Below are 12065 nucleotides of genomic sequence, written 5' to 3'. Positions count from 1 at the left end.
CATGGCGACGCCCCGCTTCCCCGGGGGGGCGGGGAGCGTTGTTGCGATGACGACGCCTCGCTCGCGGATTGGCGGAAGTGACGGTTGCCTTGACGACGCTCCACCTCTTGGCAACGCGGGGCGGTTCCTATGGCAACGCCCTGGGCCTACTCAAGGCTGCGGCCTGGCCTGCCTGCTAGGCCCAGCAGACGCAGCTTCGCACCTCGAGCCCTCCTTGTTTCCGGATGGTTTCTGCCTCCCTCAGCTGAGCTGGGGCTGAGTGTCCTTTTATAGGGCTGCAGTGCTTTGCATCCTCCCTGAGCAAGCTGTCGCATTCACAACCATTCCTGTGCCACACATGGATCCACACATATTTGTTTCAGTATAAGTCATACCAAATTGTTGATCCTTATGGCTCCCTTCCAACCCAGGTTATACTATGATTCTCTTCTTCATAACACACCAGCTACTCTTGTGTTGTCACGGTGAGGTAGCATGCGTTTACACACAGCTTCCAGAAAGCTTCTTCCTCTTCTGCATAAAGCAGAAGTACTGAAGTGCCAATATTCACTGCCTAAATATATAAATATGGAATATAAATATAAATATAATATATGCCAGATCAATTTCCTCAATATCTAGCGCAGAGAGTGGGCAGATAAGTGCTTAATTAGGAAATTAGCTAAGTACCCCCATACAGACCTCAAACTTTCCTCAGAGCTCACAGAACAGCTTAAGAAAGCCTCAAATCACAAAAAATAGTCAGTTAAAAAAAAAAAAAAAAAAAAAAAGGATAAAATAAAAGACTACCCCCAAGGCCTGTGGGACACCTTCTGTGGCTGCTGTGATGCCCTAATGACAGCCCCAAGGGTGCCTATGTAGGAAAGGAATGTTGTTTTTGCATTCTGAGACAGGGGAGGTTTAGGTTGGATATGTGGAGGAAGTTTTTCAGCCAGAGGGTGGTGAGGCACTGGAACAGGTTGCCCAAGGAGGCTGTGGATGCCCCATCCCTGCAGGCATTCAAGGCCAGGCTGGATGTGGCTCTGGGCAGCCTGGGCTGCTGGTTGGCGACCTGCACACAGCAGGGGGTTGGAACTGGATGAGCACTGTGCTCCTTTGCAACCCAGGCCATTCTATGATTCGAAGAACAAGGCTGTTTGCTGTGGTACCACGATGGGTTTGGATGCCTTTGCAGCAGCTGTGGTCCATTCCCCTATTGCCCTTCCCCCAGAAACATGTGTTTCTCTTTGGACCTTACTTCAAGACGTTTTTTGAGAAACAGGAAGGTTATAATAAAGAACAATGTGAGGATTACATTGGCCACAACACGATAATACTTTGGTGAGCAGCTTTTGAAGCTGCCATAGCAGCAGTGCTCAGTGAGGAAACTGATGCTCAATTTCCACTTCTGCCAACTGAATCAGACCCTTTCTATCACACACACTATCCAATTGACTTTCCTCTAAGCACATTTATTTTTAAAATATGTGTATTTCTTGGCAAATCTATCGATGGCTCCCTAAACTACCTAAACTTGCCTGTGTATGTGGTCCCTGTGCCAGCTGTGCCTCCGGGGGATGGGATGTGAAGGGCTGGTGCATGTGGCTGTGGGCATGCAGGCTGTTCTGGAGGATGGTGGGGATGTGGGAAGGGGAGCTGCCCTTGGTGCGAGAGCTGAGGTTCTCCAGCAGCCTTTGCTCTTAGATGCGTTATCTGCACTGCTTGGAATGGAGCACACTTACGGGAAATGTTTGTGGAACCTTTGGCCTCACCTGGCATGTGTGCAGGTGATGTGGGCAATCTGCAGCTCGGAGGCAGCAGCAGAACGGGCAGCATATTCCTGGAAGAATTGTCAGGATAAAACATTCAGCACACAGCTACACACGTACACAGTGCTGTGGGTGAAGACCTGGGCTTCAGGATCTGGGACAGGTGTGCACTGTGCTGGTGGCAGTCATGGGGGTTCCACAGGGCTCCATGTCAGGGCTGATTCTCTTCAGTGTTCTCTTCATCACTGGAAATTGTCACTAAGGTGCAGTAAGGAAGGCTGTGGATAACACTGCCCTGCCATGAGCTGCTGACTCTGTCAGGGGTGGAGAGGCCTTGCAGAGAGACCCTGAGCCAGGTGCCAGGCAATGCCCAACTTAATGGAGGTGAACAGGAGCAAGAGCACCTGGGGTGGGGCTCCTGGGTATATGTAAAGAAACAGAGGCTGGATGGCAGACCCACAGAAGGGCTCTGGGGACTTTGGGTCATCCCAGTGGATGTGAGCCCACAGTGCCCTGCTGTAGCAGAAATGCTCAGTGAGGAAACTGATGCTCAGTTTCTACTTCTGCCACCTGAATCAGAACCTTGTTATCACACACTATCCAATTCTCTTTCCTCTGAACTTATTTATATTTCAAATGTGTGTTTTTCTTGGGAAAATTTATTGATGGTCATCTAGTCTACCTGAACTTGGCTGTATAAACCCAACACATGAAAATATTGAATGGGACTGCAGCCAGTGGTGATCCCTGGGTTCATAGCCAGCTCCTGGCTTCCAACCAGACTTGGTTCCTCTGATCCCCACCCTCTGAGTCCAGTTGTTCATTGTCTGCGCATCCTACCCATACTTAAACAGCTTCTCTAGGAGAATTTTACAGGAGACAGAAGTCTTATTGAAGTCCAGGAATACAATGTCCATTGCTTGCACCTCATCCATCTGGCTGGTGATTTCATTCCAGAAGCTTATCAGGTTGGTCAGGCATGACTTCCCCTTGGTGAATCCATGTCTATCTGTCTATCTGATGATCTTCTCCATCATGTGCCTGAAAGGATTTCCAGGATGAGATGTGCCGTTGCCTTTCCCCTAACGGATGCAAAGCTGGTTTTCTGTATCTCCCTGGGTCCTGCTGGCCAGTATTTTCCCATGTCCTGCTTCTTGCCCTGTATGAAGATAGCTATGTCATGTGTGTTCCTCCGGTCTTTAGAAACTTCTCCCAGTTGCCACAACCGAGCAAAGATTATGGAGAGTGGCCCTGCAATGGCATCGGCCAGCTCCCTCGACACTCAGGCTGCATCTTCTCAGGACCCATGGATTTATGTATATCTGGTTTGCTCAAGTATTCTGTGACCTGACCCTCCTCCTCCAAAGGTACATTTTCCTTGCTCCAGCCTTCCTCCCTTGTTCCTGGGACCTGGAATTTCTGTAGACCAGTCTTGCTACTCAAGACCAAGTCAAAAGCCCCGGCCTTTTTCCTTTGCCTGTAAGACCAGGACCCGTGTCTCATTCAGGAGTAACATCTTCCCTTGTCATCCGTTGTCATCACTGCACTAATAGTAGCCCTTCCTTTCATTCTTTACATTCCCATCCAGATTAAATTCCATTAGGGCTTTAGCTTTCCTTTCTCCCTCCCTGTGTCTCCATGTTCCTCCCTGGTTACCTGTCCTTGTTGCCATGCTTTGTAGGCATCCTTCTGTGTTTGGCCAGGGGTTCCTTGCTCATCCATTCAAGCCTCCTGGCATTTTTGCCTGACCTTTTCTTCACTGGGCTGCATTGTGCTGCAGCTTGGAGCATGTTAGCCTTGAACATTAACCAGCTTTCTTGCATCCCCCTTCCCACCAGAGCTTTAACCCTGAGGACTCTTCCAAGCAGCTCCTCAAAGAGGCAAAGTTCTGCTTTCCTGGAGTCCAAGACTTGCTTTTCACCCTCCTCCCTGCTCTCCACCAGCCCATGGTCACTGCAGCCAAGGCTGCCTTTGACTTTCCTGCTCCCCACAAGTCCCTGCTTGCTGGTGAGCATCCATCAGAGCACCAATCCTTGTTGGCTCTGTCACTTGGAGGAAGAAGTACTCATCAACTCCAGGAACCTCTTGGATTGCTTACGGCATGCTGTGGTGTCTCTACAAGAAATGCAGGGGTGGGTGAGCTCCCTCATGAGCACATTTGGGAATGTGATGCTGCTCTTGTCCGTTGGTAGAGGGCAGCATGTGCTCGTTCTTCCAACGTGTCTGCCTGTAGCGGGTGCCCATTATAATGTTCTTTTTCCCAATTCTCTCATTATTCCCAACTGATTAACTTTTGGTTGGGTCCTCAGCAATCCCGAGGCAGAGCTCCATGCACTGCAGCCGCTCATTCATGTAAACTCTCCTCCATGTTTTTCCTGAGGAGCTGTGCCCCAAACAGCACCATGGAAGACACCCCACCATGTCTCCCTGATCTCCCAAAGGCCATAGCCATGCAACAGCATGTACATCTCTGCCTCATCCTCTTCATTTCCAATAAATCAGTGTTGAGGCACTATGTCCCAGCTCCTGGAGGGGTGACCTCCTCTGTGATTCTCAAAAACGCCTCACCTGATGGGATCCTGCTCACTCCTCTTGTCCTCCCATGGACATGAGCCCCACCAAGCTTCCAGAGCTCAAAGAGTGCGGAGACACTGCTCTCAGACATAGAGTTTGGGTTAGACTTGTCCAACATAGAGCCAGAGGTCCCTTCCAACTAAGGACATTCCGTGATCCCACCATTCTCAAGCTACCCAGGAGGAGCGCAGAGATGCTCCATGCTCCCACCCTGGGCAGGCCGTGCCCTGGCAGCAGTGCTACCACCGTGATGCCATCCCAGTACAGACTGTGAGCCGTGGTCCAAAGGTCCCACAAAGAGGCATTTCCCGTAAATGCTCTCAGCTCCAGGCAGTGCAGTATCGAAAGTGCAGGCTGTGGCTCGGGGTGCTGGGGCTGCTTCCCACTGCTCACAGCCGAGGACACTCCAGGCCTTGTTGACACAAGAGGAGCCAACCTGAAATAAGCTGAAAAGATTAAGTATACCCTTCAGTTCCTCTGCAAAGGTGTCCATGCCATCTTCCTGGTGATGCACCTGGGCCAAATCACTAGGGAAGAGTGGGAAATGGCTGAGTGGCTGACCAAGATTTTCGATTTACTAAAGCAGACAAGAACACAGTCCTGTTATTCACCTGACCAGAATAGCTGGAGCATCCAGAAGATCTGAAGGGTTTCACAGAATGGAGCCCAATCCTCAAGGAGCTGGCAGCAAAGTGTGGAAATTGGTACATCGCTTTCAGCAACACAGCCACTGGAGAAGCGAGGGTTCTGTGCTGTGCTGAGCAGTGCTGGCAGGAGGTGGTCGCACACACGATGCAGTCAGGACGAGGCCCAGTGCTGGCCGTGCCTCCAGGGAATGGGATGTGGAGGGCTGGTGCACGTGGCTGTGGGCATGCAGGCTGCTCTGGAGGATGGTGGGGATGTGGGAAGGGGAGCTGCACTAAGAGCAGCCTTTGCTCTTAGATGCGTTATCTGCACTGCTTGGAATGGAGCACACTTATGGGAAATGAAACTACACTGCGACGAGCTGATGATTCTGTCATGTGTGAGACCCTGGAGAGGCCTTGCAGAGAGACCCTGAACCTTAAAGGCCAGGCAATGCCCGACCTCATGGAGGGGAAGAAGAGCAAGAGCTGCATTCTGCACTTGGGATGGGGATGCCCTGGGTATACATACAGACTGGGGGAGGGAGGCTGGATGGCAGCCCCACAGAAGGGCTCTGGGGGCTCTGGGACAGCCCAGTGGATATGAGCCATGAGTATGCCCTGCAGCCAAAAGGGCCCCATCCCCTGGGGTGCAGCAGGCCCAGCAGTGCTGGTGAGGGAAGGAACCGTTCCCTCTGCTTTGTGCTGCAGCCTGACCTCGAGCATGGGGTGTAGGTTGGGTACCGCTGTGTGAGAAGGACATGGAGCTGTTAGAGAGCATCTGAAGGAGGGCTGTGGAGATGGAGAAGGGTCTGCAGGGCAATGAGTGTGAGGAAAGCTGAGGGCCCTGGGGTTGTTGTGCCTAGAGCAGAGGAGGCTGAAGGGAGGGCTCATGGCCCTGCAGCTCCTCATGGCCTTACAGACCCTTGTGTCCCAAGGAGGACAACCCACAGCCTCTGGATCCTTGTGCCAGGGCTGCAGCACTGCACAGCACAGCAATGCTTCCTTTAACTGAGAGTGTACCAATAGGACAAAGGCTCCAAAGTAAATAGGGCAGGGGTAATGAGGCTGCAAATCAAAATTCCCAGAAGATCTGCTGATGCCCCATCCCTGGCAGTGCCCAAGTCCAGGCTGGATGTGGCTTTGGCACAGTGGGCGGTGTCCCCACGGTGGGACAGCTCAGGTGTGGCCAATTGTGGAGCAGCGCTGAGGTACGATGGCAGCACTGCCCTCCTCCTGACGCTGCCTCTAAAAGCGCTGCTGAGCTGCACAGCGGTTCCAGCCCCGGCACTGCTGTGCAGGAGGAGAGCAGGAACAGCACAAGTGCAGCAGTCAGACCTGGGGACACAGCGCAGCGCTGCTTCGGTGAGTTGCCTGCAGCTCTGCTGCCACTACTGGAAGAGATTCCAAGGATGCAGAACCTGCTTTCATTGAGTGGGTTATGATTTCCATGAATGAGAGTCAGCCAATATCTCTTTCCAAAGACAAAGTCAATGGAGATGGGTAATTTTGATGCCGTTTGGCTTTCTCCATGCTCACACGGCTGTGGGACTGACCTGAGTCCCCAGAGATCATCTGTATCACCTTTATTAGCAGGGGAGGTTTGTACCGTTCCCACTTAAAATCTCCCTCCTTCCAGGCTCCCCGTGTGAGTGAGTGCTCTCCCAATGGCAGGACGTCACAGCACAGGTGAGTGTCTCCGTTGTCGTGTGTATCCTGAGCTGCCTCCCATCTCCCCACTCTGAGAGCTCACAGAGCGAGGCTGAGGGCGGATGGGGCCGAGCGAGCCCTGTGTGCCTGCTGGCAGCCGGCTCCAGCCCGTGCCCCGTCCCGTCCCCGCAGGGCACAGCGGTGGCTCAGGGACACCTTTCCTTGTGGCCCCGGGCAGCTCTGCCACAACGCTCACACACTTCTCTGCTTGTTCCCCCAGGATTCACTCGCAGAATCTTGCTGGTGGGCAAGATGGGGAGTGGGAAGAGTGCGACAGGGAACACCATCCTTGGAGAGAACAAATTTAAATCTGGCTGTTCATTCGACGAGGCAACCCAAGTGTCCGAAGTTCAGGAAGGCAGCTTTCGTGGTAGAAAAATTCTTGTTATCGACACTCCTGTTGTTTTTGACAGTATGGATATCAGTAGAAGAACAGCAGATAAGATTAAGAATGGTCTTAGATGCATGAATGAAGGTGTCCATGCCATCATCCTGGTGATGCGGCTGGGTCAAATCAGTAAAGATGTAGAGCAAGTCATTGAGTGGCTGTCCAGAATTTTCCATACTGAAGGAGAGAGGTATACAATCCTGTTATTCACCCGAGCAGATGAGCTGACGGATCCAGGAGATGTGATAAATTTTATACAAGGTAGCTAATTCCTCAGAGGTTTGGCAGCAAAGTACAGAAATCGGTACATCGCTTTCAACAACAAAGCCACAGGAGAGGCGAGGGATCAGCAGGTTGCAGAGCTCATCGACATGATAGATGCCATGGTAGAGGAGAATGGTGATGGTCCGTGTTACACACAAGAAATGCAGGATAAAGCCATAGAAAACTTTTTTTCACATTTTTATTGTACCCAGTAATCAGGGGTTTGGTCAAAGAGCAGACGTCTCATTTGTTGTGGCATTCCTGCTGCCTCTGCAGTGTGATGCAGGTGTAGCAGTGTGCTCCTTCCTGCCCTCAGCATTCTGCAATGGACTGGCCTTATGCCCAAGGCCTTGCTCAGAACTAATAACACTATCCTGCTAAATACTATGACTATGAGCTAATCATCTCACAGCCCATGACTCCCTTGAGCTCTAATTCCGAGAAAAGATTGCAATTTTTTCCAATATGGAGAAGCTTGAGTGACTGTACTGATGGGATGGATTATGTGGAGTATTTATTGAGAGTAACCTACTGGGATATTTGCCTCTTAAAAGAAGAATAGGATTGAACGAACCTCCGAGGTGGAATGAAGTGAATATGCAAAGAGTCTGTTCCATGATGGTCCGTCAAGCAGCATTAAGACCTGCAAAATGTAGATTGTTAGCAGCACCAGAGGAGCTTTATAGGCCAGGTACAAGAGGTCCAGCACAAAAGGTGGAGTGAGGTGTAAAACTCTGCATCCCGGCTCTGTGACAGGATTGCAGGGATGGGAGCTTGGTGCTACCGTGGAACTGAGAAACGGCATAGCAGTCATCCCGAGCTGGCAGCTTCTCAAATTTCTGTCACACAGTTGCAACAGAGAGAGCTAAGATTAGTACCACTCCACCTGACAGTAAGGAAATAGTATAAGAATAGCTCAACTGAGAAGGAATTTTGGGGAAGATACAATTGCAGACAAGTTGGAAGATCAACGCTGACTTCCAGGACCAGCTGATGGGCTCAGCTCTCTTCTCCCTGCATACAAATTCCTGTCATGTAAGATTTGCTCGGTTACACCTACTGCTTCCCTCAGGAAACTATAGAGTTATACCATAGTTCAACGCGCTCACAGTTGCCTGCTTTACTCACATCCTTGATAATTGTTTCTCCTCTGCAGACTGTGTAGCTATCACTGGCAATTCAAGAGAATCTGTCATCTGTTGCTTCAATAAAGAGCACTACTCCACAGGGTATCACAGAATCACAGAATCACAGAATCATAGGGGTTGGAAGGGACCTCCAGAGATCATCGAGTCCAACCCCCTGCCAAAGCAGGCTCCCTACACCAGGTCGCACAGGTAGGCGTCCAGGCGGGTCTTGAATATCTCCAGAGAAGGAGACTCCACCACCTCCCTGGGCAGCCTGTTCCAGTGCTCCGTCACCTCACCGTAAAGAAGTTCTTGCGCACATTGGTGCGGAACTTCCTGTGCTCCAGCTTCTGGCCATTTCCCCTTGTCCTGTCTCCGCACACTGCTGAAAAGAGCAGTCCGGTCTTGCTCAACATCTTCATCAATACCTTGATGAGGGGATAGTGGCCACCCTCAGCAAGTTTGCTGATGATACAAAGTTAGGAGGATTGGCTGACACACCCGAAGGCTGTGCTGCCATTCAGTGAGACCTGGACAGGCTGGAGAGCTGGGCAGAAAGAAACCAGATGAGGTTTAACAAAAGCAAGTGTAGAGTCTTGCACCAAGGGAGGAATAATTGCATGCACCAGTACAGGTTGGGGGATGACCTGCTGGAGAGGAGCTCTGCGGAGAGGGACCTGGGTGTCCTGGTGGACGACAGGTTGGCCATGAGCCAGCAGTGTGCCCTTGTGGCCAAAACGGCCAATGGCTTTCGGGGGTGCATTAAAAAGAGCGTGGCCAGCAGGTCGAGGGAGGTGACCCTCCCCCTCTACTCTGCCCTGGTAAGGCCTCATCTGGAGTACTGTGTCCAGTTCTGGGCTCCTCAGTACAAAAAAGACAGGGATCTCTTGGAAAGAGTCCAGCGGAGAGCCACAAAGATGGTGAAGGGCCTGGAGCATCTCCCCTATGAAGAAAGGCTGAGTGAACAGGGTCTGTTTAGCCTTGAGAAGACTGAGAGGGGACCTGATCCAGGTCTATCAATATCTAAGGTATGGTGGGCAAAGTGGTTGATCTGCTTTGTAATTCTCTCACCCGTGCTCATAGAACAGGAGTAGCTTGGTCATGCCACTTCCTCATGTCTTCCCCGTGGTCACACAGGTAACGCCACAAGGCAATACGTGATGTAGTATTTCTTACTGGAGCTGGGGCCCCCAAAAACGGGAAGGAAAAGGGAAAAGGAGTACGGAGATGGGAGCTGGGTGAAAGGAAGGAAAAAGAAAACAGAACAGCGGCTATGATCTATAGAGGAAAACTTATTTTACTAACTCTGATATCAGAATGCAAGGTAACACAATAGAATTCAATCTAATTGAAATTGAGACTAAAAAATCAAACGAAATAGGAGAGAGAAAGAGAGAGTTTTCCAGAACAGAAAAGCCTACTTTGAACTGAAGACACACGGCTCGGAAGCACACCCACACCCTCTGCCAGGCAGCAGTGAGAGAGAGCAAGATCCCGTGACTTCCTTCCTCCCGTGACTTATCACGTTCACCTCACACACAAAAGGTCCCCTGGGATAGGTTGTTCTTCTCTTCTGAGACCCAGGTATCCCTGAGATCCAGGTATCAGTCCGCAGAACTGGAGTATTAACTCTTTAATTACCTGTGCACTACAAGATGTTATGATGTGGAATACTGAATCCCCAAAATCACAAAACCATGACAGCAGAGTTCACGACTGATACCAAGATAGTCAGCTGTTGTCACATACGTAACGTTTGGAGCACCTGTCCCCTCCAGTTACAGAGGTTCCTATCTCAGGGACACCGGAGTTGGTGGTGCAGATAAGCAACTAAACAAAACAGGAAATGTCTTGGCTGCACGGTGACTTCTGTTGAACGCTGCTAGACTGGTAGTGCATGCAGGCTGCAGTGGCAGGCTGCTGGAGCCCTGCCACTGATGCTTCTGAAGCATTTGGGCTGTGACATACACCTTGTGTAACCACTGTGAAGGCCTAGACATTTGCTATCAGATGCATTATATTCCTGTTTCTCCCACCCACTAATTCCTACTGCAACATTCTGTCTTTGAGACACCTGACATACATTCTCCTCAGAGATTTTATGCAATCTGAAGGTCTTTATTTATTGATACATCCGTGTGAATGACATAAGATGGCATGTAACAGACGTATTCCAATCATTTGTTCATCACATTGTTCGTTTTAAAGCTGCTTGAAGTTTTCCAGGTTGTGCCTTATGGAAGCAGCTGGTGCACTGTGTGAAGTGGCAAACGGGCTGGAACTGGATGAGGTGCAGCTCAGCTTCCTTGCAAAGTACTCCTGCCTTAAATGCTGGTACTTCTTCTCGAGGATCATCAGGTGCTTCTCCATTACCAATAGCTGGGCCTGCATCTGCCAGATCTGGTTCTGATAATTTCTGGTGTCCCTTTGCGGGCAGTCTCTTTGCGTGGAAGCTGAGTCCATTCGTCCCGTTGCCTGGAAGGGAACACAGCATGAGCAGAGAGAAGGGGAAGCAGGCTCGTTTTGCAGAGAATTATCCCGCAGGGCTCGGCTTCCTCTGGAGGCAGGCCAGCCTCACAGGACCGCTCAGTGCAGCACGTGGGGCTCACAGCACCTCCAAGCCCCGCGTTGCACAGGGGGCTCCCAGCGGGTGTCAGACCTGCGAATGAGCGAGTCCCTTTGGGGCAGGTGATGGACTTTCTGGGGTCTGCTTTCCTTGGAAGCCTTCACGGACAAGGTGTCTGTGGTTCCCTGCTCCCCACCAGCAGCCCCCTTCCTGTGCGATGCGCCTCACTCACTCACCTGTTGCCAAGTTCTTCTTACTTTTCCCCAGAGGCTGCGGGCAATCGTCAGCAGGCAGACAAGGCAGACATCTGTCAGGCCATAAGTGAGGAGCCAGGTTTTCCCCGATTGGTCCAGGTAGTCCCAAAGGAGGTCCAGAGGGTAGGGCAAACTGGGGGCCTTCAGCTCGGTGCGCAAGGGCTGCTGCTTCGGGCCCTGAGTTACGCCAGCCCTGCTGACCCCATATTGCAGCCATCTGGGGCAGGAAGAAAGGCCTAGCCAACAGGGCCCATTCGAAGGCTGTTCCGCAGCAAGAACAGGCTGGTTCTTCTTGGGAAGGACCATCTTCCTGACCCTTTCCCAGATCTGAATGGGGTACACTGAAAGTCCCGACCAGAAGGGCCCCTTGGAGGCCTTCTGCTCTGTGCCCCGGGGCTGCTGCTTCGGGCCCTGCGTTACACCAGCCCTGCTGACCCCATATTGGAGCCATCTGGGGCAGGAAGACAGGCCTAGCCAACAGACCCCATTCGAAGGCTGTTCCGCAGCGGTAACAGGCTGCTTCTTCTCGGGAAGGACCATCCTGCTGACCCTTTCCCAGATCTGAATGGGGTAGGCTGAAAGTCCCGACCAGAAGGGCGCCTTGGAGGCCTTCTGCTCTGTGCCCCGGGGCTGCTGCTTCGGGTCTTCTGTAGTGCTGTCTCTACTGACCCCGGAGCAGCCCCGTTCGTGGCAGGGCCAAAGGCCAAGCCAACAGAGCCAGCTGGAGGCCTGGCCCTGGATGTCAACGGGCAGCTGCTCCTCATGGACCAGCTTTATGTCCGTGTTCCAGGTCCAGCCAAGAAAGCTGGAA

General features: G+C 51.6%; 1 pseudogene across 1 annotated transcript; it reads left to right on the top strand.

Annotated features, from left to right (window-relative positions):
• The first annotated feature begins 11 nt into the window (after positions 1-11).
• Positions 12-10774, top strand: LOC116238535 (GTPase IMAP family member 4-like; annotated as a pseudogene). The gene is made up of 3 exons (XR_016467947.1): positions 12-6310; positions 6585-6634; positions 6876-10774. The product of XR_016467947.1 is annotated as a GTPase IMAP family member 4-like (transcript).
• The last annotated feature ends 1291 nt before the right edge of the window (positions 10775-12065 follow it).

Source organism: Phasianus colchicus, chromosome 6, assembly GCF_987193195.1.
Source record: "Phasianus colchicus chromosome 6, bPhaCol1.hap1.1, whole genome shotgun sequence".
NCBI lineage: Eukaryota > Metazoa > Chordata > Aves > Galliformes > Phasianidae > Phasianus > Phasianus colchicus.
This window is presented reverse-complemented; position numbering and strand designations above follow the sequence as displayed.